Source organism: Hyaena hyaena, unplaced genomic scaffold, assembly GCF_003009895.1.
Source record: "Hyaena hyaena isolate Hyena2069 unplaced genomic scaffold, ASM300989v1 scaffold_183, whole genome shotgun sequence".
Taxonomy (NCBI): Eukaryota; Metazoa; Chordata; class Mammalia; order Carnivora; family Hyaenidae; genus Hyaena; species Hyaena hyaena.
Genome location: NW_024080815.1, coordinates 1,413,727 through 1,441,076, shown reverse-complemented (window position 1 = coordinate 1,441,076; position 27,350 = coordinate 1,413,727). Strand labels below are relative to the sequence as shown.

The 27,350-nt window shown below is 51.9% G+C and overlaps 1 protein-coding gene across 1 annotated transcript in view; it reads right to left on the bottom strand.

The window, feature by feature from the left end:
- The window catches only part of DKK3 (dickkopf WNT signaling pathway inhibitor 3), a 45,989-nt gene that overhangs the window by 6,431 nt on the left and 12,208 nt on the right, over positions 1–27,350 (bottom strand). The gene's annotated exons all lie outside the window — the stretch shown is intronic.

Below are 27,350 nucleotides of genomic sequence, written 5' to 3'. Positions count from 1 at the left end.
CACAGACTGAAACAGGCTCCAGGCTCTGAGCTGGCAGTCAGCACAGAGCCCGACGCGGGGCTCGAACCCACGAACAGCAAGATCATGACCTAAGCGAAAGTCGGACGCTTAACCGACTAAGCCACCCAGGCGCCCCAGGATACCCTATTCTTTTAATGGTCTAGAATGGACCCAATTAAAAAGATTGATAATATCTGTGGTAGGCTGAGAAATACCCCTTCCCCAAATGTCTGCATCCGACTCTTTGGAACCATGGACACGGCACACTACAAGGCGGGGTGGGGGGGAGGGCGGTGGGGTCTGGGTGTGGATTAAGGTCACAGGTGGAATTCAGGTTGCTTGTCACCTGAGCTGATGGTAAGGAGAGACTCCTGGTTATCCAGGAGTGCCCAATGGCATCGTAAGGGCCTTTAAAAATAGACAGGTTGGGGTGGGGGTGGGGGCGCATGGGTGGCTCAGTCGGTTAGGCATCCGACTTCGGCTCAGGTCGTGATCTCACATTCTGTGGGTTCAAGCCCTGCATTGGGCTCTGTGCTGACAGCTCGGAGCCTGGAGCCTGCTTCAGATTCTGGGTCTCCCTGTCTTTCTGCCACTTCCCCGCTCATGCTCTCTCTATGAAAAATGAATAAACATTAAAAAATTTTTTTTAAAAAGGGAGAAGTGGGAGGCAGAAGACGAGTCAGTGTCAGAGTGATGCCATATGAGAAACACTCCAGACTTGGCTGGTTTTGATGACGGAAGGGGGCCACCAGCTAAGGAGCAATCTCTCCTAGAGCCTCCAGAAGGATCGCAGTCCTGCTGATGCTCTTAAGACTTCAGCCCAGTGAGACTCGTGTGGGACTTGTAATCATCAGAACCATAGATAATCAATTTGTGTTGTTACAAAACCACTAAATTTATGGTTGGTTGTTACAGCAGCGATAGAAAACTAATGTAACACCCAATGTTGGTAGGGATTTGGGGAAATCGTGATTGCCAGATGCTCCGAGGGTAATTAAAACTGAGCTAGATGTTGTTTTCAGGCAATTCATCAGTTTCTATCAAAAAATTTACATGTGTATCTCCTCTGACCTCGTAATTTCTCCTCCAGATGACTACCCTCAGGAACACTTGTCCAGGGGCACCTGGGTGGCTCAGTCGGTTAAGTGTCCGACTTCGGTTCAGGTCATGATCTCACAGCTTGTGGGTTCGAGCCCCGCGTCGGCCTCTGTGCTGACAGCTAGCTCAGAGCCTGGAGCCTGCTTCAGATTCTGTGTCTCCCTCTCTCTCTGCCCCTCCCCTGCTCACTTGCTCTCCCTCTCTCTTAGAAATAAGTAAAAAAAAAAAACTTAAAAAAACAAAACAAAACACTTGTCCATATAGACAAATATCAGAGTGCAGCGACGTTAAGGTTTATTTGTTTTTGAGAGAGGGAGAGTGCAAGCAGAGGGGGGACAGAGAGAGGAATAGAGGATCCAAAGCAGGCTTTGTGCTGACAGCAGTGAGCCTGACGAGGGGCTTGAAGTCACAAACACGAGATCATGACCTGAGTTGAAGTCAGAGGCTCAACCGACTGACCTGCCCTGGTGCCCCATGGAATGTTTTTTTTTTTTTTTTTTTTTTTAATAGGCTTCATGCCCAGTGCACAGCGCAGTGCGGGACTTGAACTCGACTGGGAGATCAAGACCTAAGATCAGGAAGAAGACACTTAACGGACTGAGCCACGCAGGCGTCTGGAGTACAGGAATATTTAAGGCTATACTGTTACTTTATCATAATCTAGAAATAATGAGAAAGCCCAATGAGAGAGAACCGATAACATGATCATATATGTGGTCATTTCGTGGGGAAATGCCACTGGGCGGACATTACAAAGAATGTGGTAGTACTGTTTCCAATGGCTCAGGAAGTAAAACAAGCAAATGGAAGACCCACCGAATTCCACTTTTGTGAAGCAGAGTAACTATGTGTGATCCGTGCCTGTGCCATGCACGGTGCCTGGCCTATAGGGGGCGCGCGACAGTTAAGTGTAGAATGGACGAAACCACTTGTTAACGTTACTGTGGCAGTAAGTCCAACAAAATGTTGATCATTAGCAAGGATTTGGGAACCAAAGCAGAAAACATACACATTCCATCAATCTGGCTTCTCATTTCCCAAGAATCCTGCAGACCTAGAATTTTCACGATATGCTTCCTCTTCCAGATCTTTAATTGAAAAAAAAAAAAAAAATGCTACAGTAGCTAAAGTGAGTTACGACCTTACAGGCAACAATCCCCATGAGGCACTGCTATTCACCATTTGCCACCAGGAGAAGTGCCCAGGTATCCTTTGGAATATCTCCCTTACCCTAATGACGAAGTGGTCCCTGCAAAGCCACAGTGAAGCAATTCATTTTCTTCTAGGTATGAAAATATTTTGGGCACGGAACGTTGCCAAACACTTCTGAAAAGTCTCAACACACGAAACCTATGGGTTTCCTTTGCTGACGTGTTTTTGCAAACTACCAGAGAGCTCTGGTAAGTTAGTTCAGCGTGACTTCCCCTGGAGAAAGCCTGGTGTTTTTGTTCTAATAATCTAGCAGCTTGTTAGTTGTGGGTATGTCCCCTCAGCAGCCCTCATAGTGTTAAGAACTATGATCATTCCGGAATCCCCAGAACTCCAAGGTGTGAAGAAACCATAAAGGCCAAAAGAGCACAAACTCTGAATCCTGGTTTTGTCCTGGAGTAGCTGTGTGACCGTGGGATATTGATTCAACCCCTTTTGAACATGAGGGTGATGACAGGACCCACTTCGCGGGGCTGCTGTGTTGAGTTAGTGCTCTGTGAATGGTGGCTATAGCAACACAAAGCCGGGCAGCTTGTGCCCATCTGACGCTTTATCATCATGGAGCCCTAACCCTCCTGCCAGGGGACCAGCTTGTCGGAAGCAAAGTCTAAGCAGGGACTGCTGTCTCTACCAGCAACTCTCTGTCTCTACCCCTGGAAACACTTGAGGATTTCACTATCTAATCCTGACTTACCTCTCTCCAGGGAGTGTCAGGCTGATGGGCAGTGACCTGTACGCCCAATAGGAGTAAAGTTCCCGGAGCAGAGTGGCCTCTCCTGTATGAAGATCAGACTTTCCATGTAGGCTTGTTAGTTTGAGTGTCTCCCCTAAAGGCTCCTTAACTGCACAGGCAAGTCCCAACTTTCCTGGGGACAGGTCAGGTCCTCCTGCCTTAAACACAACTGAGTAGATGGGAGGTGGGGGCGGTGGTGGACATGGTAGGTGCCTCCTAAGTACAGCCAAGCCTGGAGCTGAGAAATCCAGGATTTTATTATGTTTTTTAGCGTTTTTTCTTTTTTAATGTTTACCTATTTTTGAGAGAGTCAGAGAGTGAGCAGGGGAGGGGCAGAGAGAGGAGGAGACACAGAATCCGAAGCAGGCTCCAGGCTCTGAGCCATCAGCACAGAGCCCGATGCAGAGCTCAAACCCATGTGTGATTATGACCTGTGCCGAAGTTGGACACTTAGCCGACTGAGCCACCCAGGTGCCCCTATTCTTTTTAAAAAAAAAAAAAAAAGTGTATTTTTTTTGAGATAGAGAGAGTGGGCAAGTAGGGGAGCGTCAGAGAGAGAGGGAGAGAGAAAGAATCCCAAGCAGGCTCCACACTGCCAGCACGGAGCCTGATGCAGGGCTTGAACCCAGGAACTGTGAGATCATGACCTGAGCCGAAATCATGAATCTGGCCTAACCAACTCAGGCAGCCCCAGGATTTTATTCTTTTTAGTAGTTCCAGCTTCTCTTCCCTGTTCACCTTTGGGCTGATGTGTTAAGGGGGCCTCGGCACCCAGCTAGGTGCAGGACGGCCGAAGGGGTGAGTCCTGAAGGCTTGGCTGCTTCCCCGTCTAAAGGGCCACGGAGGTTCTGGGGTTGGGTTACCTCTTGGACCATTAGGACTGGAAGAGGGAAGTCATCCTACACCAAGACCAAATTAAAGACACACGGCAGCGTAGCCTCTCAGGGTCAGCTGAGTGCCACAGAGCATGAGATGCCAACTGAGCGTCCTTCAGAGCCCTCACAGTCCTGGCAAACAGCGCCACCAGTGTCTACCCTCAGCACAAGTTCTCTCCAACCCCTCAACAGGCTCTCATCACCCCCACTTCACAGATGAAGAAGCTGAGGGTTAAGGTGGTGAATCTGCCCGGTCACCCAGCGCAGACGGGAAGTCGCGAGTACAGTCCTCCAGGGAGGCTCTTGCCACCTCCTGGGAAGATCATCTTTCTCTTTCTTCAGCCTCACTCATGTCCTGTCCTTCAGTCACAGCTTAGCAGAGCCTGCCAGGGACAGCGCCACAGGACCCACAGCTCCCCAGCGACACAAGGCAGGAACTCGGGGCCAAGGTCAAGGCCCCTGGGCATCTGGGCCTCGGGGGAGCTTGTGTCTCGGCTTCATGGCCCCTCTCCAGTCCTGGCCCCGCCCTGTCTGTGCCTCTCCTCTCTCCCAACTAACAAACAACCCAGAGGCTGGCTACCGGGAGGGAAGCCTTTCCGAGGATCTGGTCTAGGCCGGTTGGAGGAGGACGCAGCTATATTTAGAAAGCTCTGGCCGGAGGCCCCGCAGGGCTCAGCTCAGATGCTGCAGGAGGCGGGGCTGGCGGGGAGCACAGCCGGCGTTTGGCAGGATGCTGGGCCTGGAAACCGCCTGGTGCCTCGACGCGATCATGAAACAGTGGAAAACAGCAAAGGTGCCGTCCTGCATCCTTGACTTTCTGTTCAGAGGTTATCAGAGGAGAGAGGTTCTGAGAAGGCAGGAGCCCCGAGCGATGGGGAGGAAACAGCACAGGAGCCCCATGGGGCTTTCCTCAGCACTCGTGCGGGGCCTATGGCATGTGGCCTCTCTGTGGGCCCTTGCGCTGCCACACAGGGCTTTCCCAACCTGGCCAGGGCCATTGCCCCCTCTCCGCGGGAACCCAGACTGTCCCGTTCTCGTGACCAGGGCCGTTCACGGCACCCACTCAAGCCCGGGCTTCACGCTTTCCCAGGAAGGAGTGAGGACACATGGAATGGAGGCCCTGGGGTCCTCCACTGACAGACACTCGCTGGTCCCCAGAGCTTTGAGCGCTGCAGCTGGAGGGGACAGGGCGCCGACAGACGCTTGCAGAGCACTTACTATGCGCCTGCACCTGCTCGAGCTTTAGCGGGTTCCCTGGTCCTCGCAGCACCCCGTGAGGTCAGCGCCCACCACGTACGCCCCAGAATGGGTTTGGCACACAGCTGCCTTTCACAACAAGGATAAAGAAGAATGACCAGATGAACAGAGAACTCTTTCTCAGTCTCCATTCCGCAGATAAGGAAACTTGAGGCACAGAGCCCAAAGTCACTGATGGCAGTTAGAAAGCTCAGATAATGTAAACCCAAGTTCATCAGATCTTCCCGCACAAGCCGAGGCTCACTCTTCCCACCGCACCTGCTGCCTCCAAATGCCCAGCGTGGGTAGAATTGTACGCCCTGTGGTTCATACACTGGAGCCCTAACCCCAGTGCCTCCGTGACCCTGTTTGGAAATAAGATTATTACAGATGAGTTACTGAAGACGAGGTGATCAGGGTGGATGTGCTGTCCTTATAAAAGAGAAGTCTAGACACAGGCACACATGAAGGAGAGCCGACAGGTGACAGTAGACAGCCACCCACAGGCCGAGGAGAGAGGCCTGCACCTGTCCTTCCCTCACGGCTGTCAGAAGGAACCGGCTGGGCCACACCTTGACCTGGGACTCCCAGCCTCCAGAACTGGAAAAGAATACATCTCAGTCACCCAGGATGGGGTGCTTTGCTACCTTAGGAAGCCAACGGGGACCCCTGCCCCCAGCAAGCTACGGCCACATCTTCTCCATCTTGGATCTTCCACCACATTCAGCCTCTGTCCTTAGCTTCAGCATTTCCCTAGGGAGGGGAGACACGGGGGAGGCCAGTGGCGAGGCACCAGTACATTCTGAAGGCTGTTGAACCTCTGGGACCAGAGCATGGTTTCCCGGCTGAGCCCCAGAGCAACCAGAAAGTTCTAGGCTCAGGCACCCCAGGCCCATTCTCTTGTTACTTGAGGCTTGGGTGGGTGGTCCTTTCCTGGCCCCGAGCATGGGGTTCTAGGCCCTGAATGCTCCCAGGACGACAGATGGGCCGGTCTGTGAGATAACCCAGCGGGGAGATGTCCCGCCTGCATATAGGGCTATCATCTGAGCCCTGGCCCTCCGAACACAGATGCTCCCATGGGGCATAGTGGACCGTGGGGACAATAGTCCTCATCTGCCCAGGACTGGGGGCTGCCGACACCAGAAGGTCATGGGCATGCAGGAGAGGCATGTGGAGTGTATGGTCCCACATGCCCCTCTCCAGCCCCCTCCCCGCACTCGCCATGCTGCTGGCTTACTCCTTTCCTCCCCTGTCATGGCCACCAGGTGCCAAGTGCACCTGGGGTGGCATGAGGGGCAGACACAGGTTTGTGGCCCCTGCCTAGGCTCGAATATGGGCTCACGTACAAGCTGGGTGATCTGGGCAAATTACTGCCCCTCTCTGTGCCTCGGTTTGCTTAGCTGTAAAACTCGAACCTCGTGAGGAGGCCATGCAGCTCAAAAGAGATAATAGGCACACCCGGGCCCCAGGACGTCCCCCCGAGAGCACACCTCCATCTGCAGGGCTTAACTCATAGTGGGAGCTTACAGGTGGCTGTGGAAAGGCTTGAACAACCCTCTAAGCTCCAGTTTGAGCCAGTGCATTTTGTCCCACTAACGGAATGCCTTTTCTACTGAAAAGGCCTGGAATATCAGGTCAAGCCAGGGCTTCTCATCCTTCAGCACGGGACCACACCCTGCTTCACCCTGGAGCCCAATCCCGCGCTCTCTGGAGATAGGTCAGACCCTGGGGAGCGTGCAGGCAGGGGGCCGAGACGCTGCCTCCACAGGACACCAGGGTCCCCAAGGCTGGGCGCTGGGGCAAGGTCGGGAGGGGTGTTGAGACAAAGCAGCAAGAAGCCTCCCCTTCAATCTGTGAGATCACCACGTCAGGTTTTCCTGTCCCTTGGTCTTTACTTGCCCTCAAACCCAGGCCAATCACAGGAACTTATAAAGTGCACATCTGTCTGGAACACAGCAGGGTGCTCCCAGCCTCTCCTGGACACTGCACTGGAAACTTGCAGCCGGCTCAGGACAGGTAGGGGGCCCCAGCCCTCACCAAGAGCTCTGGCCTGACTCACAAAGCAGAGATCGCCCTACGGAAAAACCCAGGCAGGAGCCAGGAGCCGACGCCAGCCACTCTTCTCCTGAAGTTCCAACGTGTGCAGAGCTTGGGTCTCCTGGGGCCATTCCCCCAGGTCTCCCTTCCCCAAGTCGCACAGCCCGTGAAAGGGGCGCGTGCACCCCGCAGCTTGGCTGGCACACCCCCTGGGGAGAACACCTGCTCCCGACCCTTGAATGCCATGGATGGTTCCGGAAACAGTCCTGCAGTTCTCGCTCTTCTCCTGCCCCTGCCCCGGCCCCCGGCACATGCAGCCCCCCGAGCCCTGGGCCCCCTGGCAGCCTCCTTGCTGCTCCAGCCCCCCAGGGAGCCTTCACACCCACCAGGGGTCTTCAGCGCTGGACACAGGCGTGTTCCAGACAAAAGCCTTTCCTCCACCCGGGGCCCTGTCACGCTGCCAGCCAAGGGAGACGGCCAGCCTCACGCTCAGAACTTCACATCACATTCTTTAGGCCTGAGTGAGGTTTCCCCTGTCAAGTTATGCCCGTATTTAATTCCAAAGGAAATTTCTTCCTGTGCCTGAGGCTCCCTCACCAACGGAGCGCTGCTGCTCCACCAACATCAGAAACCGTGCCGGGAGCCCTCTCCACGCCCCGCACCGTCCCTAGGGTCTTGGGTCTGCACAGCCCCCATCTGCCGTCCCCTCCAGATAGTGGGGTGGGACCCCTGGGCCTCGCCTGGGTCTGGCATTTGCTGGGCACGTCTAGGACACAGACGTGCCTACTGCTCAAGCGATCAGGAGCTTGCCAGGAACTCTGGGTCCCAAAGCACCGACCACATCACAGCAACCAGGATCTCAGCACCTCCAAGGCCTCTCAGTATGAGGAAAGGACGCAGTCCTGACCCTCCGCTGTCTCCTTGCTTGGACCTGCTTGAGACCCCTCAGTTTGGGGGCCTCGCAGAAAGGGGTAGGACTGCCGGATTTCGCAAATAAAAACACAGGATGCCCAGTGAAAACTGCATTTCAGAGAAATGGAGGGTCTTTTAGTACAGCACACCCCAACCAGTGCATGGGATAGACTTACGCTAAAAATTACTTTCGGATTCGACATCTCGTATCCCATCTGCCAAACCTATCAACGAGGCTCAAGGAGTGTTTCTTGGAGCAGAGAAAGTGAGACTGGCCTCGGGCAGGAGGAGGATGAAGAGGAGGGACCAGGGGCCACAGAATAGGGTGGCCTCGAAGATACCCCAGCAAGGACATCAGGGAGCCCCCTCCGAACACTGGGCCGCCAGCGGGGAGCAGACGACCACCCGGAGTCCGGCCCGTCCATCAGAGGCGTCCGGACTTCCCAAGTTCCCTGAACGCCAGAGCTGTCCTACACCCTAGACTCTGACTCATGGTAATTTCCACAACAATCCATCGAGAGAGGTACAATGATTTCTGGTTTGTAGATAAGGAGATGGAGGCACAGAAAGCTCAAGACACTTGCCCAAAGTCACACAGCTCGTGAGCAGCAAAGCCGGGATGTGAACCCAGACCTGCTGGTTCCTAGCTAGGTCAGACAGCGAATGGGAGCCAGGCTCCAGAAGCCTGCGGGGCCTCGCCCTTCCCAGCCAGCCCTGCCCTCTCCCCATGAGCATTTCCCTCATGGGGTAAGAAGAGCTGCAACAGAATAGGGGGGCACAATCCCTGGTGGCAGGAAAGGCACAAATCGTGCAAGTGAACCCCAACTTCCCTAGCTGCTCAGTCTTCTCCCATCTACTGAGAGGTACGGCCCACCTCCCCTCCTGCTTTCCATCTACAGGGGGCCCCACTGCACCCCCTTGTCAGGGAAGTGGAGGCGGGGCTGAGCTGGGCCTCCTCAGGAGCAGCCCCTCTCCGTCCTGCTTTTTCTGTTGAGGATCCACATGCCTGCGGTGGCCGCACCCCGGCTCACAACACAGGAGGGCTGGTGCCCGGTCAGGCTGAAGTCCCACAGGGGACTCGGAGAAACGCTTCCAGCAACGGGCAGGGAGCCAGGTTCCCGCTCTCAGGAACTGAATCCGGACTGGATCCCAGGAGGAGGCGCTGAGTGCCAGAGAGAGACAAGGCAGGCTTCATTCCTTCCGGCTCCTGCCCAGAGAGGCCTCCATCCCTGTGCTGCTCCTTTAGGGCCTGGCTGTCGGGAGAGAGGGGCTCCCTCTCGGACTCGGACACGAGAGTGAGGCTGCCTCCCCCACCTCTACCCCCTGCTGAGGTCACGCCTCATTCCTGGCACTACCCGGTCTCTCCACCAGGCTCCTGCTGCAGCCTGAACGGCCTTCCTAAAACACAGACCTGCTCACGCACATCCTCAGTCACACGGTTCGGAAAGCTCCCGCAGAGCCCTCGAGAAGGTGGAGGTCGGACGAATTCAATCAACACCTAAGGGGAGGAGACAGGCTGCCCTCCGGGCCTGGGATCAGCCAGACTGGCTCTGCGACACTAGTGTAACAAAATGATAGGACGGGGGGGAGGGGGTAAAAAAACAGGTGTGTCCCCCGGTGGCCTGGGAAGGGGTGCCTGGGGTTCAGGCGGTGGGGGGCTCCCACTCTGGCTACAGCAAGCAGCGTGTGGAACCTGTGAACTGCCCTCAATAACATCGTCTTCCTGTGGCTTGAATTCTTACCCAGCATCCTTCAGACAGCCAAGCTGGTGCCCAGGACCCCGGCACCAGATAGGGGGTGTCCTGGACAGGGTCTCAACGTTTCTGCCCCTGCAAAGAGGCACCCCCCACTCTCACAAATTAATCATCTTGCTTTTTGGTTTACGCACCAGTGAGTTCTAGATACAGTTGGCAAGAGGGCCAAGAATCCCCAGTCTCTGCACGTACAGGGCTCAAGGGTCCTGGATTCTAGTAAATTCACCAAGGTGTGAGTCCCCACGAGACCTTCACCCTGAGGACACTCTACCTTGCAACTCACTGTCTTTCCACCCTCCATGCCAACCATGACCTGGAGTCCACACTCCACATGGTGTACGGGGCCCATAACAGATCCTGTTGGATTCCCTCACCACCCCGCAAAGCTCCCATCTTAGCTCCTACTTCTAGAATGCCCTCACTGATTCATCTCTGAGGAGCAGCACATGTGTCTCCTCCTCAATGAAGCCCTCCCTGACTCTCCCCACTGGGCAGCCAGCACTTGTCTCCTTGGTACCCCCTAGCCCTCTGTATCCGCCCCAGGAAAAGTTGGGCGAAGACAGGAAGGCGTCTGTCTGGGCTCAAAGGACCAACGGAGGGTTTTAAGACTTGTCCAGACTCCCAGTGCAAAAGCCTAGATTCGGGTTGTAGGGGGAGCTTTTCTCTCTGTTGGGTTGGCCATCATGACCCTTGGCTGCTTGGTCATTGGTGTCACTAGGCAACCCAAGCTGGGAAATGCCTCAGTCCCCAAAGCCCTCTGAGACTTGTACTTGAGTCACTGGCATTTTCTCGCTCAGAGCACTTACAGAATCTTTGGGCCCAGAGGTTGTTTCTAGAAATAGGAAGTAGGAGAAACTGGAAAGGCAGCATACCCACCCCCTAATCATCCCATCCTCACCCCCAGAGAGCACAGAGGCTCTAGAGATCCACTTAAACTGAAAGTGGAGGGGGTGGTACTGCATGACCTTCCAAGGCTGGGTTCTAAGAGCCCAAGTAGCTTCTGCTTGGCTCTGTCCCTCTTCTGACACCCTCTGAACCAAGCCTCCATGTACGGAGGAAGCCCAGGCTTCATGGGGAGGCTAGCAGCACCAGCCAGGGTCCCATGCAGCAGCTGGAAGTTGACTGCAAAGAGCACCTAGACGATTCTGGCCTCAGCTACTGAGTCACCCTGGCTTCAAGTCCGAGCTCACAGAGTGTGGAGCAGAGAGGAACCAGCCCCCTCCCACCCCCCCTCTGCACCTTTTCCAAAGTCCTGACCTTCATCCATCAGCATAATAAATGTTCTACAGCACTGAGTGAGGGGGAACAGAGGACTGGGGCAGCGCTTCCCAAGGCTGCCAGTGCCTATGCTGGGGCCGCTCCCCCGCAGCAACCTCGGGCAGCCATTTAGAGCGAGGCAGCCAATTCCACATCCCTCTGCTTGCTCGCCTTAGAGCCTGGAGGCAGCCACTTAGAGCGAGGCAGCCAATTCCACATCCCTCTGCTTGCTCGCCTTAGAGCCTGGTGGCTGATGTTAGGAATCTCTGATCTCCACTTTGGCCCTCTCTGGCCTTGGCCACTCTACAGCCTCTGTGGCCCTTGGTTTCCCTCCAGGCCAAGCAGGTTCGATGCCATTTTCCTTGGCTGTATGACTCCAATGACTGTTGAAAAGTCCACCAAAACTAGCAATTCTATGAACTCAAGTGATTTTCAGAAGATACCAATCCCTGTGGATGTTGAGTCTCTGGGTTTGACGGCTGGGGCTGCTCCCTGTGGTCCTGATTGGTCTCTGAGGAAGAGGCCATCCCCCCACCCCATCCTAGTCTTGACCCCCCCCCTCGGTGCTGGAAGAGAGATCCATGGAGAGTCTTTATGCCTTCTGTCTCTCTCTCTCTCTTTTTTTAAGTTTATTTATTTTGAAAGAGAGCGTGAGCAAGGGAAGGCAGAGAGAGAGAGGGAGAGTGAGAATCCCAAGCAGGCTTCACACGGTCAGTGTGCAGAGCCCAACACCAGAGCTCAACCTCATGAACCGTGAGATCGTGACTTGAGCCAGAATCAAGATTTGTATGCTTAACCGACAGAGCCACCCAGGCGCCCCTACGCTTTCTGTCTTTTAAAATAAATGTTCCGGGCAATGAATGGCTGGCGTCACAAGCAACACTGGGGAACGATGGCAGGCCCTCTAGGCTCCTGGACCACAATGTGTCAGGGGCCCAGAAGGAGCGGAGGCATTGTGAGCAGCCCCCTGGGGGGAGACGGCTGGGGGTCATGGCAGGTAGGTTTCCTAGGAGACGGGCTCCAGAAAGCCGGGACAGCAATGTCTATGGGAAGGCAGATTTTTGGCATCAGTCTGAAGGGCTGCCACTGCCTTACCCCTCCCGGCCTCTCCTCTGCAAACTCAGCTACTGCAGGCAAATCTCCATCACCCCCCTCTTCGTCCCTTTCTAGTTGTGAGCGGACGTGGCTGTCTGGCTCTCAGCTTCATCCACATTCTGCATCCCTTCGCCTCTAGTGCTGCCAGGCCTCGGCCGCCTGTTGTGCCACATGTGGGCAGAACCGGAGCTCCCGCTGGTGCTGGCATCTGCCCCAGACAAATGGGACTCAGCCTTGGAGGACCGTGGAGCCGTTCCCGCGGCAGTGGTGACCTGGGCTTCCCACTTCTGTGACTTCAGGGGACCACGGCCGTGCATCGAGTAGCAGATCAAGATGATGTTCCCACGTGACCATGGCGGGCGGGATCCGGTCGGGGCCTCGTGGGGTAGCGGAATTTTGTGTCCTCGCCCTCAGACACCTTATACAGTCCCTACTGAAATCACCTTGCTTCAAACGAAGCCATTAATAGGATAGCGCTTAGCCACATCCACATCGTCTACCGGCGCTCACTAACCTGGGCATTGTTCATGTGACTGCTGGTGGGATCCTTTCATTCATTCGGGGGAGGCGGGGGGAGGAAGAATAATGCAGGAGATTAGGAGTAGGAATCGGGTGGGTGTCAGGGGCGGGGGGCAAATATCTGCTAGGTTTTTCAGGAATTACAAAAAGCGAACTCGGTTCTGAGAGAGTTCTTACTGCTCAGTTGCATCTTGGTTCCACTCACCACCCTTCCTCCACCGTTGGGGCTGGAGAGAATTTCACAGCATTTATACTCAGTTGGTATCTTGTTTACTCTTTCCATATGAGTCAGTGAGCTGACTCAGCCTAACCCGATCCCTTCATCATGATTTTCTTTTGCCTTGGGAAGGAAGTAACAAATGTGCCCTGTGTCTTCTTACTCTTAGCTCTTGGAGACGGTGCCTGTACGAGATCCAGTTTCTCAGAGCCTAGTGTTCTCAGACTGGGTCCCTAAGCACATATCCTGGAGAGAACCATGTATCTTCCCGTCCATCCCAAAGGCATCTTCAGCGGAGCGGGTGAGGTCTTCCCTGAGGGACAGGGCTGTGGGGGCAGGTGGCGATCCTCCTGACACACTGAACAGCAGGCTGTCTTTTCTGTGTCCTCTGGCTGAGCCATCAGTGAAAACAGGTCTCCAAGGGAGACATAGGTCAGGAGGTGCTCCCCCTGCCGAGCCACGACAAAGGCCACTGACCTCTGCTGGAGTCCCAAGCGGCAGGAGTCGATAGGCTCCCCATCTGGGCCACACAGCCACACAGGCGTCAGACAGCACGTGTGGGAGCACCTGTGCACACCTACGTCCAAGACGGATCCCCCGCCCAGCATTATTCCAGAGCTCTGCAATGTTGGCGACCAGAACTCGTTCAAAGCACCTGGATGGAGGCTGGCACTACTCTGGGCCTTGGGGTCAAGTCCCATCTACAATAGTGGGGACTCCACTCCAGGAAATGCAACAGATGGGTCCCCTTCTGCACCCCCTCCGCCTGCCAGGTGGTGTCTAAATCCAAATGACTCAGAGGCTCCAGTGTGGGCACAGGCCACTGGCCCTTTTCAAACTAGAGGGTCTGATGCTTTTTTGTGCCATCATGTACCGCTAGAGGCAGCTACATGAAGCCTGTGGACCTGTGCTCAGAATAAGGCATGAATAAAGGAACTCACCCAAGATTACAAAGAAAAGGGATTGCACTGAAAGACAATCACCAAAATATCTGAGATACGGTGTGTGATGAGGGCAGATACTGTTTCAAAACATCTGCAGCCAGAGTAAGAGCAGAGAAAACTGGTATTGGTAAGAAAGGCGCTGCTAAGAACACTTCTTTGTTGCTACGCTCAAGATTGAAGGAAGCACCAGTTTAATTTCAAAGTCGGTGAAGACAAGCGTGTATTTTTTTTCTCCATGAGCTCTCTCCAGGTTAAGAAGGTCATTCTCATGCACATCCAAGGTTTTTAAAAAGCACTGCTTTGGTGCCTCCAATGTCGGGCCCTCTTTTAACAACACATCTCAAAGAATTCCTTCAACTCTTTTTTTTTAAATAGGAAAAAAAGAAAATTGAATGCAGCATGAAACAAACACAGAGTTGTTTCCCCCCGTGCAGAAAGAAGTCACTTCGCCAGCCCTCTGCCAGGCGGCTGGGCGGGGGGGACGGGCCTGGCATTCACCCTGGGCCTCGACTGAGCTTCCAAACCCCACAGCCCTGGCCCCTTTCCTGCCCTCAGCAATTATCCTCTCTCCTCCCGACACTGCCCACAAAGTTCTACTGCGGCGAGGGCTGAAAAGGGGCTTGTGGAATTGGTGAACCTTCCAAGTCGAACCACTTATGTTAATGAGCCTGGCAAAGGCCTTAATGTGTTTCAGGTGTGCAAACACACACGCGCTGGCCTCCTTTTGCTCACGAGCGGCCACGTCTTCTCGGGCTACCCCGTGGAGGGATGGCGGGGCGGGGGAGGCTGGCGCTGTGTGCAGTGCTGGGTGCAAGGTGGTGCGGGCACACCCACGAGACACCCTGGAGCTGCCTGTCAGCACCACAAGGCACTGGCAAGTCCGGCCACACTTCACTGAGACCCCGGACCCGGGCTCTGGAAGCACCCGCACCCGCTCCCCGCAGGGCAAGCTCCCCAGATCGGCTTCCTCCCTCAATCCCCCTTGCTGGGCAGGCCTGGGGAAGTCACTTAACTTCAATGGGCCACAGCCTCCTCACCTGTGACTGAGAATGCGGGACCCGACGGATAATGTTGCCAGGAAGATGAGAGGTGGTAAGTGCGGCCACCTATCCTGGCATGTGCCCGGCATTCCGTTCCTGTCCGTGGCCTCCCGTCTGGCTCTTCTGGAAGGTAGTGCCATACAGAAAGAGTCCTGGCTTTGGAGTAAAACAGCCTCATGTCCAAATCCCAGCTCTGCCACCTCCTTTCCGTGTGGCCTTGGCAGGCCACCTTCACTTCCTTGTCTCTAACAGGGAGCCAGCACCCCGTTTTAGGCAGGTTTGGTAAGAGTTAAGGGAAAGAGCGTGTATGAAATGGTCCCACAGCACACATAGTAGGTGTTCAGTGAATATTCTTTTCCCTTCTGCCCGCCCAATCTTGGAGAAGCTCTTGCGGGGGAGGGGACAGGCACTGAGTACGACTGTGGCCTTTCTGCTGCCGGGTGAGCATTCTCTCTGGGGAAGGAGGTCCCTGCACACACCGTCGGAGAGAAACACAGGGCCTGTGAGCAGTGGGAAAAGCAAAAGGGTGCTGGGTGGGGAAACCTGTGCATGTGGGGCTGAGCCTACGGCCCACGACCTCTGGGGCTTGAGAAGGATGGAGGCTCTTGGCCTCCGTGCACCTAGAGCCTCCCAGGCACCCAAGGGACTGGGGCACAGGCCCTCCTCCGTCTTCCAGCCAGGACACCCTCCATCCTGACCATACTCACGAGGCACTGGGCTCTTACTGCCCTTTGTGACTGCTGCTTCTTTGGGGAGGCCTTGAATCATGAGACCGTGGAAAACTTGGGCTGTTTCCCTGTGGCTGGACTTTCCACATCACATGACTGAGACTTGTCAGTGACCAACTCCTCCAGATACGTGTGCATGCCACCCACTTAAAATGCTTTCCTCCAGTGGTTTGGAATGTTCCTCCTGGGTAGCAGCTGGTCTCTCGCTGAGCAGTGGCGAGAAAAGAAGAAAGTGGGTGAGAGATTCCACTGTTTCCTGAACACCCTCCTCTGCCCTCCTCTCTGGGTGACCCCAAGGGGCCTTGCCATCCTCAGGAGGGAAAGATTCCAGCATTTGCTGCCACGCAGTTGTCCTTTGGGGATTTTGGTTTTTCATTCTGGGTGTTTGGAGGCAGGGGGTGTTTGATGACTGGATATAAATGACAGGAATGTGGGGCGCCTGGGTGCCTCAGTCAGCTAAGTGTCCGACTTCCACTCAGGTCATGTTCTCACAGTTCGTGAGTTCGAGCTCCGCATTGGGCTCTGTGCTGACAGTTCAGATCCTGGAGCGTGCTTCAGACTCTGTGTCTCTCTCACTCTCAGATGTCCCTTCCCCACTCGCGTGTGCTTTCTCTCTCTCTCTCAAAAAGAAACATTAAAAAAAAAACAAAAATAAAATAAATGATATGAATGTAAGGAGAGGTGGAGAGGTCATGAGAACCTCTTCAAGCACCTGAAATCACGGCTGCAAACTTTCATGACTTTCCCTATCTGAAATATCTTTTTATTGAAAAGGCCAAAATTTATGCCCAGGTTCACAGTCCAATTCTACCATTCGACCAACGATCTACCACAACTTCAAGAATTTAACTTTTCTACACGCTGGTGTCCTTTGCTGTGAAAGAATACCGACTTTTCAGGATTGTAAGGATTTGGAGCTCTCTGCTGAACCTCAGCTTCCAGGATTTCTGCTCTTGCTTATATTGCCCACGTTATTCCTTGGTCATACAGCTGTCATTAAACCTGTCCACTCAACTACCAAGTGCTTACATCTTGTCAAAACAGAGGTGACCATGACAGAGTCCCTCCCTTCCGGGTGACGAGGGAGCCTAAAGCAAGCTGAAGGCAAAGCACAAGCCGGCAAACACGTCCACATGTGTGGCATCCCTTGGGCACCCACAAAAAAGGGGAAAACAAAGAGTTAACTGAGAGAGATCACAGTCAGGCAGGACGGGAGCCTCCATCAGTTTATGTAGGTCTTAGTAAATTACAGGAAAAAGATAATCTTATCAAAACCTAATCTCCAGACACAGTTTCCTGGAGCCCCCACATCACCCTCCCCTCCACAGTGATGCGGGGAACAAAGAAGGAAACGGCAGGTAAAATTAAATTTCTCCATGACCTGCAGCCTATTGATAGACACTTAAGGTACAAGATTTTTCCAGGAACTCTCCACTGTCTTAACGGTAACACCTTTCTACAGAGACGCAACCTTATCTTGACAAGAGCAAGGCCTTCAGTATCTCATGAGTCTTCTTTAGCATCAGGAAGTCCTTCTAGAGGCCTCCCCTTTGCTTTACCTCCTCCAACTCCATGGTATATAACCGGTCCCTCTTCACTACCCCCATGCAGCCCTTCCCGCCCATGGGTCCTGTCCCAGTGCTTTAATAAAATCACCTTGTGGCACCAAGAATTCTTTCTTGGCCATCGGCTCCGGGCCCCCCACCACTCCAAGCCCATCACCAGGGCTCACAGTCTTCTAGACCCTTCTCCTTTGCAGCCACTTCATGAACTTCTGACTTTCTCCCCGGGCCTGAGAAGACCCTTCCCAGTCGGTCTTCATCATCCTGCTCAGCATCAGGCAGACCACCTTCTCTCTTACTAATCTTAGGCGAGGTCACAGAAGCAGTGGCACCCAGAACCTTCCTCAACAAGAAACTCCAGGTCCACAATGTATGAGGGGCACCTGGGTGGCTCAGTCGGTTGAGCGTCGACTTCGGCTCAGGTCATGATCTCACGGTTCGTGAGTTCGAGCTCCGCATCGGGTTCTGTGCTGACAGCTCAGGGCCTGAAGCCTATTTCAGATTCTGTCTCCCTCTCTCTCTGCCCCTCCCCCGCTCATGTTCTGCCTCTCTCTGTCTCAAAAATAAATAAACTATAAAAAAATAAAAAATGAAAACTGAACTGGACATGAGATCCCAACTCCATGATTTGGAGAAAATTCATCTCTGTTTTCTCATTAAAAAAATTTTTTTGGATGTTTGTTTATTTTTGAGAGAGAGAGAGAGAGAGAGAGAGCGAGAGAGAGAGAAAGTGGGGGAGGGGCAATGAGCAAGAGATCCAGAATCTGAAGCAGGCTTCAGGCTCTGAGCTGTCAGCACAGAGCCCAACACAGGGCTCCAAATCACGGACCGTGAGATCATGATCAGAGGGGAAGCTGGAAGCTTAACCAACTGAGCCACCCAGGTGCCCCCAGTTTCCTCATTTGTAAAATGAGAGGTTTGGTCTAGAGCAGGGGTAAGAAATGGATGTCTGGTATGGCGCTTTCCCAATGGATTACCAGTAGCTGCTTGAAGGGCTGGGCTGCCTCAAGTTCCGAGGCTCTATCCAGGCTCATTAGGAAGTAACTGCAATGGACCGGCAACGGCTGCCACAGTCAGGGCGGTGGGGGGAGGGAGGAATGGCAGTGTCGTGCCACATGCTTTCATCACATGCTTTCATCCACAGGAGCTCAAGGTCTCCAATGAAGTCTGCCATTTATAACTGTGTGACTCAGTCCAATATTGTTCCACTTTATCTTTGGCATGAGGTCTGTCTTCATACATAATAGCTTTCTCGTCTGCTTTTATTTAGCACCTCCGGGGCCATCACCCGAGAAACTTTCTGAATTACTGTGTTTCAAGTGAAGCACCTTCACAACAAAATAAACATACTTATTGATTTGTCACACTCCTATTCAGTAAGCTGCTTCCTGTCCCCAGGGGTCCAGGAAAGCAGGTCAGAAAGGAGAATTTACATTTACTGACCATCTATTAAGTGCCAGCTGCTTTCCACACATTGTCTCTTACTTCCTAAACATCCTTGGGACGGTCACTAAATCCTCCTTTCACAGAGCAGGGACCAGCTCAGAGCAGCAAGGGAAGCCCTCCCCCCACCCACCCAGGATTCCAATGCACTGCACTGTGCTCCCTTCAATGTACCCAATGTCTTGTTTCTTCTTTCTCTTCCAGGAGGTGAAGGTGAAAAATGAAGCTAACAGCAGGTCTAGACTGAGCCATGAGATGTGTACAAACATTTAGACAGCCCCGACCCCAGCCATCATTCCCATTTCCCTCCAGTCAGCTGGAGATGCCACCAAGAGCAGACGTTCATGCCAGCTGCACTCATCAGATCTGGGGCCTGACGACGAGTCCCCTCCTCACTCAGCTCCCTTTCACTGGTCCTACCTCCGAACCAGGGGACGACAGGACGTGGCCAGGGCCTCCCCCGTACCTTCCTCTGTCCCTCCTCCCAGTGGGAATTCAAACACTGCTGCCACCACCACACCCTCTCCCTGAAAGTGAGAGACCCCACCTGAGCCCCTGGGAGTCTGTGGCTCCCTCGACAGCAAAGTCGTACAGCTCAACTACGTACATAAAAAACGTTGGGATGATAAATTCTACGTTGTATGTATTTTACCACAATTTAAAAAATGTTCCATTAAGTACGTGGGTTTTTGGAGTTTGGGAATCAAGAAAACCTGAGGGATTGGTTTGGTTTTGTCTTCTTCTCACACAGACTCTGCCACAAAGCTCTGTTGTACAACTTTTCTGAGCTTCAGTTACTTCATCTGTAAAACAAGCTCCATAAGCATGTTGCCTTGTAGGGTTCCCATGCAGATGATGTAAAGGGGAAGTTGGTCAGACCCTGGCACACAGCCAGGACTCCACAAATAGCAGCTCGTCCTCTCGACATCATCTATTACTACTAGCGTCATTATGGCCGTTAGTTGTTACTGGGCACTCCACACATCGCAGCACCGATGGGGTGGTCTGAACTGTGACCAGCATTTACCCGGAAAATGAGAAACAGGTGGATCTGGAGAGGGGCGTGGTTCCTTTCTGGGCACATTCTGCACCCTATGGACTAAATGAGAAAATATGGCGGCATGTTGTATTATTTATTTGTTTATATCCCCCCTGAGGTTATTTTTAAAACAACACAAAGTGGATTCGTGAGCTTTGGGAGTTTTTCAGAACAATGCCAAGGGGCAAGGAAGGGCAGAGCCACGTATATTACATCCAGGATGCAAAGGTCCTGTGGTGAATGTCACTCAGGCTGCTTTGGGGGGGGAGGGTCGTTAGGTCCCAGTAGCAGCAGACAACCACATACCTACATGGGGAGCTCTTTCGCCGCGGACTTGCTCAGGCTACTCAGAAACCACAGACATCGGCTTGTTTGGCAGCAGCAGCACCATCAGCCTAATGAGACTGCCAGTTCGATCGCTGTCATTTAGCTGGCCTGCCTAGTGGCACCAGGCAAAAGCAGACCGTTCCGTTTCTAAGTCCACATTTCCAGATTCCAATCTCTGAGGCTGGGCATTCTGCAGGGCACAAGGACCTCAGACCTTGAACTTCACCAGGATTAAGCAAAACTTTGTCTCCACCAATGTTTCTCCCATCCCAACCGTGTCTTCCCAGTTCTTTCCTCTGGAGATTGTGGGGAGCCTCAATACGCTGTACACACAGTACAGGGCATGTTAAACGGTTTCAGATGCAGGATGTTACTAATTCAACGTGTATTTCTAACTCCTTGGCTGGGCTCTTGAAGCCCTTCCCAGTCTAATTTCTGCCTCTCCCCAGCCTCGTCTGCTGCTCCCCCAAGCACGAATCCCACTCTGCCATTCTAAACTATGTAGTGTTCCTCCCATGTGGTCTTATTTCCGTTAAGCCTCCCTGGCTTTGAACCAAGAATGTTTCTGCAAGGAATGCCCGTCCTCCCCACCACTGAGAATTCCTAGACATCATTCAAAATACAGCTCAGCTGTCACCTCTTCCAGGAAGCCTGCCGGGAAATGTGAAGGGTCTAAGACTTCACCCTGCTTGCAAAGTGACAGGTGGGCCTTCCATGGCTTCATGGATGGCAGCAGAAGACATGAGACTCCTGGGTCAGAGACAAAGGACCTTGCTGCTGACAACACAGTAGTATGCACTTCATCTCTGCAACGGTGCCCCTTGGCCTCAAGTCTCATGGGGCAACCCAGGGGGGGCCCACGTGGGTGCTATGCATTCAGTGGGTGTGCATCAGAGCTGAGGAATGTCAAGCTTAGAAAACCCAAATCTTTAATAACCCAAATCTTTTATAAATCTTTGCCCTGCAGTCAAACCTGTCCCCTGCCCGGCAGGACAAGCTATCTCTAGCTTCCAAGGCTGCTTGCTGTACAAACATCTTTGAAAAGACAGTCTGGAGCAAAAGGTCAATCAATTAGTGCCTCTGTTTGAAAAATGAGCAGAAATCCCACAGACTATAAAGGGTTGTCTCCCGACAAAGTCCTCCCTGGCTACCTGATCTACCTGCACAGTGCTCCCTCCCATCATGCCCTGTACAACCTCTGCCTTAGGAAGAAATACAAATTCATGTTATGACCTGTGTTGGGTTTTTTTGGTTTTTGGTTTTTTGGTCTACTACCAGCGTGAGTGCTCTCTGATGTCAGGGACTGTCTTTTCCATGTATCTGTCAGACATGCAGTAAGTGCTCAATAAATGTGCGAATAAATGAACGAGTCAATACTGGGAATTTTGGTAGCCATGGTTTTGGGGGTAATCAAATAATGAAAACAAATGACTGGCATTTACTGACTGCTTCCTCTTGCATTCTACACAACATATGCCTTTCTTTTTTAACCTGGATTATTTTTATCTTATCCGCAGGACAATACTACACGGAAGGTACTTTTATTAACACCCCTGTACGTATGGGAAAACTAAAGCTTAGAGCAGTTAAGGCATTTAATCAAAATCACATGGCTCATCGGCCAAAAAGCCCACACTTCAAACTGGATCTGCCTGTGATGAGGAAGCATAAGGAAGGCTGACAGGCCGCAAACCATCCCCCGGCCCCAGGTGGATGTATGTGCTATTCCTCGGGCACTCCTGGCTGCTCCAGAACAAAGGAAAGGGGGGAAACAAATGGTTCACTGACAGAGATCATAGTCCTGCAGGAGTCTCCATCTATTTGCAAATATCTTAGTAAATTACAAGAAAAAGACAATCTTATTAACAGCCTCATCTCCAGAAACCTACAGACACATTTTCCTGGAGCCCCACCATCACTCCTCCGTAGTGTTGTGGGAAACAAAGGCAGAAGGAAATGGCAGATAGAACTCAATTTCCTTGTAACCTGCAATCTATTAACAATTAATTACTTGAGGCAGGCAGATAAACATTTCGCAGGGAACTCCCTACTGGCTTAAAGCTAATGCTTTGCTAGCGGGAAAACAACCTTAGCTTGACCATAGCCAGGCCTCCACTATCCTGGGAGTCTTCTTTAGCACATAAAAATCTCACTGGAAACTTCCCCTGGACTTTACCTTCCCCATCCCCATAGTATATAACCAGTCTCTCCTCATGGTCCCCAGGCAGCTCTTCCTGCCCATGGGTCCAGTCCCCATGCTTCAATAAAATCACCTTTTTGCACCAAAGATGTCTTCAAGAATTCTTTCTCGGTCATTGGCTCTGGACCCCCCAAGCCCCACTGTCGCCACAAAAACTTCATCACCTGAACCCAAGCCCTTAGCCACCCCACTGAAGTGCTTTTCCTATAGGAGGCAACTAAACACTTGTTTGGGGGTGTTTGTGGATGTGGGGGGAGAAGGAAGGAGGGAGTGCTTGCCTTTTCGTGTTTACAGGGGGTGGAAGCAGTAGTCACCAGAGTGTTACCATCACTTACTCTGGAACTTCACACCTTCCTAATCTGCCTCACGGTGGGGCAGACGGTTTTTGGTCTTGGGAAGGCCTGGAATGCAAAACTGACCTTGCGCCCTGAAAAGACGAGGAAGGATGAGATAAATCTGTGGAGCCGCTATTTGCTACAACTTCTAACTCTCAGACCGCCATTGCCCCGGACCTACTGATAACCAAGGAAATATAAATAAATGGGGGTTGGGGGAGAGGGGAATATGGGTGATGGGCATGGAGGAGGGCACTTGTTGGGATGAGCACTGGGTGTTATATGGAAACCAACTTGACAATAAATTATATTTTTTAAAAAAGAAATAGAAATAAAAAGAAGATCTAGATGATCACCCGTTGTAACACCTACTATAGATGAGGGATAGTGGAATACAGTCTCAGAAATTGCTAAGAATAGGGGCACCTGGGTGGCTTAGTCGGTTAAGCGTCCGACTTTCGCTTAGGTCATGATCTCGCGGTTCGTGGGTTCGAGCCCCGCGTCGGGCTCTGTGCTGACTGCCAGCTCAGAGCCTGGAGCCTGTTTCAGTCTGTGACTCCCTCTCTCTCTGACCCTCCCCTGCTCACGCTGTCTCTCTCTCTCTCTCCTAGAAATAAATAAAACATAAAAAAAAAAATTAAAAAAAAATTGCTAAGAATAAAATTAGTACAATCTTTCTGGAGGAAAATATGGCAGTATCTCTCAAAATGTTAGATATGCACACCCTTTGGCTTAGCCAATTTAACTTCTAAAACTTACAGAATGAAAATACTTGCAAAATCATTTAAAAATATAGAGAGATGTTTATGGAAAAATTATAAATAATTCATAAGCTCCTTTTAAAAACATTTTAAAAATATAGACATTGATAAAGGAAAAGTCTCTGCGAATTTCAATTCCTCTAGAGATAACTGCTATCAATGATTTAGCACATATTTTGGTTAGCTGTTTATGCATACTTTTTCTTTCTAAAAAATGAACTATTTTTATATGCTGTACGTGTAAAGTATATTTTATATACTTTATATAGTATACACACTGCTCTAAGATTGCTTTTTTCACTTAACATTCTACTGAAAACATCCTTCCATATCAACTTACATGAAACCTAAGTGAAACTCATTTGTGTTAACTTCATAGTACTTTGAGTTGGATGTGGAATCACATATATTTCATGAATTCCTTCCTGAAGGATTCTTAGATTGAGGACTGCAATTTAATACATCCAGGTTACAGCTCAAGGCAAATGCCTACTCCTTCTTAAAATCAGCTCACCCACATCAACTCTATTTGGGGACTTTTGATCCATTTCTCAGAATGATCCAGAGCTCTTCGATTTTTCCTATAATTTTTTTCCTTCTGGATTAAGGCCTAAGGGCCTTAAACTTGGCTAGAAATCACAAAGTCAGCTCGAACTATAATTCTAGAAGCGCACGCATACCCAGATGTTTGGTCCCAGGACTGGAAACCTGCACGTTCACAGAAGACTGTATTGTCACTCGGACAACCCTAAGTCTGCTGTTTTCGACGGAATCCGGTATCTTCCTGCCAATTTCCTGGAACTTGTCAGTACCTGACCATCACTTATTCTTGACATTCACTGTGGCCCATCCTTCCTTCAGTGTGTACCCCCAATGCCCAAACCAGACACAAACGACTGACAAGGAGGGAAAAGAATGAGTCGGGGTGAGTCTGCCGAGCAAAGAGCTTCTGCGTGACTCAGAGGGTGAGGCAGGCCTCTGGAGAACTTAGCCCCAGGCTTCCAACATCAAAGCAAAGAAGACAGTGGGGGCCTTTTACGCATACCCTCAGCTGCCAGGCAAATTCCACTCTTTTTGCAATAGGTTGCTTGCTGGGAACCAGGGAAGAAGCCAATTAGAACCCAGTTTTAATTACTGTTCGATAATAATGAGCCTTGCACAAAGAGCTTTTATAAGCCTTGCCTTCCTCGATTCTCACCCAATTCTGTCAACCAGAGATTATTAGCCACATTTGATAAACGAAGAAAACGAATCACAGAGGTCAGTTTGTAAGGGGCAGGGCAGGGTCTGAACCCAGGTGGCTACCTTGTTCGGACTGCATTCTGCCCGGACACTGACAGCCAGGGCAGGGCTGTATTTCCTGGGACTCAGCCACCGCCTGCCTCCTGCCCAATGGACTTTCCAGGAGGCAGGGACTTCGGGAGCTGATTGAGTTTCTCTATCAGATGCATGCCCTCCCCAATACATTTCTGTTAAAATACACCTCCGGTAACTTGTTATCATGGTGCCCTCAGCAATTCCTTTAAACTGATAAGGGCGACTCCAGCCTCAAATAGCAGGAGATGGGGAGCATATGAAGCTGGCACCCCACCTGTGTTGACTCTGTGGTGAACAAACGGTTGGAGGCAAGAACACGTGGCCTCATGGAGAAGGGGGTCATTCACCATCCTTCCACCTCCCATGTGCTTGGCGGGTCTGTCTGTCAGGGCTTTGAGGTGACCAGACGTCTACCGTTCAATGGGAAACAAACTAACATAAATCTTCAGAGAGTCCAGCCATGGCTTACCATTCCACTCCCCCAGCCGTCAACACAAGTGACAGACACAGTACCCTCACTGAAGAGGAGACATCTGGTTTCACGCTTACGGAGAATTCCATGGTCACTTTCCACAGACCACTGTCTGCACTGATCATTCTCTGGGACAAGGTAGTCTTGGTCTCTCAAACTGCTACCAGCTGGATGTTTTGGGGGAGTGAAATGTACCCGTGGCCCCATAAGTCTGAGTTGTATCGTGGAGTTGACTGTACGTGATTGAACGTGTAGGTTCAAACTAGGTACAGTCAGCAAGAAAAACAAAGGAACCCACTCTTCTAGATCGTGTACCAATATGAAAACAGAAAAGACAGCAAATACATGATGTGCTAAGCTTTGAAGTTGTGAGCCGTATTTTAATGAGAGGACATGTCCCTTCAAAATAATGCCGTGGCTAATTGGACAAGATTCTTCATGGTTGGGGACACAGTTCTATAAATAAAAGCTTCTCGTTTATGCATAATGGCCTGTCCACTCTCTGGCTTCCGGCATGCCACTTTCTTCCTAACCCCTCCGCTCCAAAGTAGCCCAATATCAATCAGCCCATCCACTGGCCCGTGAAGGGAGCCAGACTGAGGGCTTAGAACAAAAGCCTCACAGAAAGATGTCCGACCCCATCACCATCGCAGGGGCGCTCAGGTGAAATAACAAGGCGCGCTGGCCTTTTCCCCTTTCCCATTTGAACGTAAAAACAGACCAATACCTTGCACATACTGGGCTAAATTTTCTAGACAGCCATATAGTATTACCGTCTGTAACTTTCCACGGGCCTCCTCGGGTTACCATACATATGCATACATTGCAGCATTTGAAGAAAGGAAAATACAGAGTGCATGGTGATTATTTTTAATTGACTTCATCTGGGCATTTTAAAATCCTGAAACTTCAGCCCCTGTTTACAGTATTTGAAGGTCTGAACAGCAGAGCATTTTGTTCTTTTGAATGGCAAATATCTCTTTTCCATTTCAGGGAAAGTTTCTTCAGCGCATAATGCATTTCAGGGCCAAACGTAAAAATCATTATATCACGAAACTACGGAATGGGACAGCAGTGACAATGTTCGTCCGTTTGCATCTTTTTGAAGGAAATCTTGTCTTTACGGCTTCCTGTTCACTAAAAGGAGCTCCCTGTTTCGTAAAGATGATGCTTAAGTCCCAGCCCAGTTGTGTTGGGACAATGGCAACCCAGGAACCAAGGAGGAATTGAATGGAAGAATTCCGTGGGCACATGAAACTAGATCTCGCTTCTCTAACTCTTGGCCACACCGACAATGAGAGAGGCTCTGTTGTAAGGCACACATGCCACCATTTCTGCCACATGATATCCCTTCCACGGGTGACTTGAAAAGTCTCTAGTCTGTTCTCCAAAGACCCATGGGACCCACCAGACACTGGCCACTCAAGCATCTGATGGCCCACTTCTCCCTTCTAGGCAAGCACATTGGAATTAATTCCCACAGAGAAACTCAATGAGTTTCTTGAGCAGGAGTCAAGAAAAACCGGGTTTCTGGGTTCTATCCCTTCCCGTCAACCTCCTGCGTTCACAAGACCGGTTTGGGATGACACGCCCACGGCACGTCCTCCAGCACAGGATGGACAGGGACATCGTTCCGGCAGGGTGGGGGTTCTGGGCCTCCCAGCTGGCCCCGGAGCACCGACACGCGTGGGCACACAGGGCCACGCCCACGTGGCAAAGCCGGAAGCGAGCTCACTGGCAGTGGCATGCAAGCCTGGCGGCTGCTCCCCGACCCAAACACGGTCTCGGCATCTTTGAGATCTTGTTTCTCCCTGCACGCCACTCTCAGGGCCTCAGTTCCCTTCCCACGGGGCTCAAAACCTGACACAATGGCCTCACTTGGAGGGCAACAGAGGAGGCATAGGGTGTGGGGTTGGAGGCCGCCTGTGTACCTGGGCTTCCGGCAGGTGATCATGTGGGGCCCGGGCCTGTGCCCAGGCTTTCCTTCTGTGAAATATGCCCCTCCCAACATCAGGACCATGTGGTTCTAGAAAAACCATGGGAAAACCACAGGCTTCCGTGTAAGGTCTTCTTGCTCTCAAACTGCCCGACCAGGGCTGGGCTTAAACAAGTCCTGGCCACACCAGGGGCTTTGGGAATTCCAGGTTGGACAGGCCAGGTCTTGATGCCAACCTCCCCCCCACCCCCAATGTACCTGGTACCTCCTGATTCCCCTTCGAGCCTGAGAGGGAGGCACGCAA